Raw genomic sequence first — 4,736 nt, 5'->3', positions numbered from 1 at the left:
CAGACGAGGTAAGTGATAGGTGTCGGAGTGATGGGCATTAATAACGGACAGAATTTACAGACACTTTAAAACCACTGCAGTGCTGAAGGTTGCCATTAGGTTTTTTGACAATTAATAATGGAGTAGACTGTTTACTCGAGGAGACTGGTGTGTTGACACCCTTAGACATAATTCTGTCTAGTTCCAATTTGACTTGATCCCTATTGGGGCTGGGCAGGCACAAAAGCAAATGGGGGCATGCCATTGGTTTCGCTGTGATGTGATCCTTGAAATTGGTAGCACACCCTCAAACCTTCCTGAAACAGGAACATTCCAAGTAGATCAAGTCCATTTGTTTGTATGGAATTTTATCTGATACCAGTGGCACTTCATGAGAAATAGAGAACCCAAAAATTTTGAAGGCGTCTAACCCAAGTAAGTTTTCAGTGTTGGCATCATCCACTACTAGAAAGGTCGAAGGTTAAATAACTGCGTGGACACTACGGAAATAAAAACTGTCCCAAGATAGGTGTTTTTTGTTGCTTGTAACTCACCAGCTGACAAGGGACAGGGGACAACACTGGTTATCCAAGATCCGCACAGGTTTAAGAATTTAACAAAGTCGCTGCTGCATCCGTGTCCACTTGCATTTTTAACATATTGTCCATCATACACACTTCAACGCACATTTTATTTTTTGGCTACGATCACTTGGAAAACTCTGTTCACATCCACTTTCATGTCTGATGAAAGAGATTGAGCGATGCAACAGACGTAATACGTCCCCTTTTGTCTTACAATGCTTGCATGCTCAGAACATCTAACAGAGAGGGATTTTCACATGGTAAAGCACGTCCAAGAACTTCCCTATCGGGGGCAAGTCATATTATAGCACCAGAAAGCGTCAAATCAGCATATGAGTCCCGGTGGCCCTCAGTAACAAAGCTGAAATGACAGTTAAGCCCACGATGTTTCACAGTCCAAGCTCCTTGCAGCTGTTGCAGCCACTTTTGACAATGGTGGAACTCAATGCGAGCAGCTATAACATGAGCATGTTTGTGATGATAATTAGAGAGCAAGTGATACATTTCACCAAAAGAGAGACTGGCACATTCCTGAAGAGGAGCTAGCTGATGCAAGGAGAAATCCACATAAAAAATAAAGCCTGACACAAGGTGGGGTGGGTGACTTCTAAAGCTTGCTGGTTGGTGAGAGCTTGCTGTAGTTCAACAAGAAATTGAAGAATTACATCAAATGAAATGTCGGCTATATACTGACCCAAGAAATGAAACATGCAGAGCAGAATACTGCACTCATCGTCAAATATCTTGTAACACTGTACAGACACAATATCAGAAGTAACACCAACTAAGTTTTATTCTGCTTCCACCAATAGTACTGGATGAAGTATAGAACGGTATAAAGTCTCATAACTATAGATCATGCCACTATACAGTCTCGTAGGCAAGCATATAGCAAGCAAGTAAACACTGGGGTCATTCCATGTCAAGTGTCCCAGTTTAGAAGATGATCCCAGCTCAACCATCTTCAATTTTGATTAAATTTGTACAGGATGTACCTGAGGGCCCTACATGAACTTATGCAAGGTTCCAGGCTCAACTGTAACTTGGTTGAGGTGCTAGAGACATTTTCGTGAAGACCACTTTTACAGAGGCCGAAAAGTCGTGAAGAAATCGTCAAGTTTGACATTCCATTGTTCCTAATGTAAAAGAGCTAGACTCTTGCTTCTGGGTATAGCGGTACAACTCTGTGTGCTCTACACACAAATGTTTCAAGTAGAGTTGAGAAAGCAATGCATTTGGCATAATTTCAGTTTAAAGTGGGCAACAAATCATATTGCGAGAAATTTGGCCCATAGTTTAACGAGGCAAAAGTACGGGAGAAAATGCACTATTGATCTGGTCTTTTACCAAACTACTGTCTGTCTGGGTGTTAAGTATACCACAAATTTTGGCCTGGCTTGTGTGTTTAATTACTGTGCTACCATCCTGTAAATTTGCTAAAAAACATGATTGTATCAAAATATACCCGTGTTCAAAGTCATGTATATCGAAATGGATATCTACCACATTACACTCATTAACACCATTCAATAGAGCACATTTCATTCTATTAGAAAAAACTTATTTTAATTTTGGTGTCTCTATGGGTAAGGTGCAAAAAATTTGCCTAAACTATTGACTTTTTTGGTAATTCAGAAAATCCTTGCATTGGTCCATGGTGGCTACGCACTACCAATCTCAAGACTGGTAACCCCATCACCAAGGGGGCACGCCCGATAGCCATACAAGGTCAGCCATGGGTGGGTTTCTTTACTGCAGGTTTCCAAAGTTGTAAGTGGCTCCCAAGCCGGAATGCGAATATCTAGCAGGTTTCCAAGTCAGAATGTGGGTATCTCGCAGGTTCCCAAGCCGTTTTTGGGTCTCTCTGTGGTTCCCAAGCCGTAATACAGAATTCTTCAATTGTTAAATGTTTTAAATTTTTTGATGATGTCCAAAAACTATTGCTTCTGGCAAACTGTATTGCTGCCCCCTCATTAAAGCAGCTGGGACTGATATGACTGCAATTATATGTTGTTATGGGATCCAGCATACATCTCTTCTAGTAGGCCAATGAAATGATTGAGCAATTCCATGAGGATGCATGGAATCAATCAAGGCATCTTTTTCTTCACGTGAAACTTCACAGATATTTCCTATCCACTGTTTTCCATCATAAACACAAGCAACATACTGGCCAGGCTGTAGTTCATTAATGGCGACATGTATAGTAGCAACTTTAGCATGTCGGTTAACATTCACCACAAAGGACAATGTATCATTTGATACTCTGTGAATCTTAAGTCGCTTTTCATCAATTGGCACAAAATGGTGATGGTCTCTTGTACCAGACACTGTACATCCATCCTCAAAACGTTTCTCTTGATCAATTTTTGCATCTTCAATAATTTCTTTTTTTAATATAAATTCAATGCCATGAACATTTTTTTGCAATATCCAAAGAGATCAGTTGGTGTTAAGATTAGGTTGTAAATTAGGCGTTGAAGGCTAGCTCTTGTTTCTAAGCGCTTAACTGCGCCCCCAATTCAGTCACATGGTGATTTCCCATGGCTTGTTCCGAAAAAATTCCATTCTGCAGTAATTCCAAAATCTTTTTGATGATGGCCAAAATTTAGGAAGCTCTTAAAATTTTCGTACTGTGCTGCAGAACCATCCTTAAAATAAAGAATATGTTTAATTTCTTTAAAAATGCACTTAAGGGATTTGATGAAGTACGTTAAAAACACATGCACTGCAACTGTGTCATGTCGGAGGCAATCACTGATCATGCTGTAGCTGACACTCTTTAGGTCTTCATTACCTTTGTAGTAAATGACAAATGAATGTATTGTAGCTTTACTATTTTCCCAATGGAATCCCTGCACTGCATCTTGGACAATAAAGGAGTAATTTTCTGCGAAATCCATTAATATAATCAAATCTCCTGGTTTGAGACCATCTTTACGGAACTGCAAATGCTTGCTCTGATGCTTTGCAATGTAGTGGTGAGTAAAAAGGGCCAACAGTTCTGTAACTAATAGTTCAATGAATTCTTCAACTGTCATTTCTCTGGTTTCAAGTGTATCTCTATCAGTGTGAGTCGATTGTTTTAACTGTATTGGATCCTCAGGATCAATATCTGCAAAAGCGCTTTCCAAATATTCATTTAGAGCTTCTGTTCCTGGACATACTTCACAGCGATGAAGCATACGGTCCTTTGTTTCCAAATTACAGACAATTTTGCTCAGTAAAATTTTGTAATCTTCTTTTATTGGGCTATGTACCAACATTAGTTTCACATTTTGATGTATTGTGCAGACACAAACTGAACGTGAACCAGCTGTGCCTACAGTCACACACCACTTTGGCCTTAATTCACAAAATTTGGAAAATCCAATTTCCGGTCCATTTTTATTGCAGTACACAACAAACATTTCTTTTAAGTTGCTCAGTAATAAGTATTTGTTTTTTAACCTTTTCTCCATCTATCCGAACTGTAATAAAGTCCTTTTTTCCTGGACAAATCCAACTAAACTTTTCATCATAAAAATTGTCTATGATTGTTGCCTTCATATCCTCAGAAAGCTTTCTCCCACATTTACCTTTGGGCTGTGCCTATATTCCCTGTTCAGCTTTTAATTTTCTTGCCTTCCATACCATTCTTTCTGAAACACAAAATTCTTCCATAGTCTTTTTGATAGACCAGTGTTAGGGAACTAAGATCAAAATTTGAATTTTCTCATTATTATTTGATATATGTAATTTTTCTTTCAAATCTTGGATCAGCTCAATGTAATCTGAACAAGTCAAGGATTGCTTGCTTGTGGATGGTTGCTCCAATTCACTGGGATCAAGTCCTCCCACTTCTGCACCTTCAACTTGATGTATTTTGCGCTTTGCATATCCTTTTGTATCCCTTGCACCAATTCATTGAAATTTTAATGCTGATATTCCAACAGGTGTTAAGCTTGTATTCAAATTGTGAGCAACATTAGTCTCATTATCTTCATCTGACTGATATGTAACGTACATTTGTGAATATTTCAGTGTATCAAATTTCTTTTCTACAGGAATGGCATATTATTTGGCCTGGTTTAATATCATACATGGTTATCCTTTTTAGTAGGTCAGCTATTTCTATGTGATTGAGTGCAGTGTGGTTTTTCTTGCCAAATGGGTTGCAGCATGATCTTTGCA

Source organism: Schistocerca americana, chromosome 4 (genome assembly GCF_021461395.2).
Source record: "Schistocerca americana isolate TAMUIC-IGC-003095 chromosome 4, iqSchAmer2.1, whole genome shotgun sequence".
NCBI lineage: Eukaryota > Metazoa > Arthropoda > Insecta > Orthoptera > Acrididae > Schistocerca > Schistocerca americana.
Note: the sequence above shows the minus strand (reverse complement) of the source record.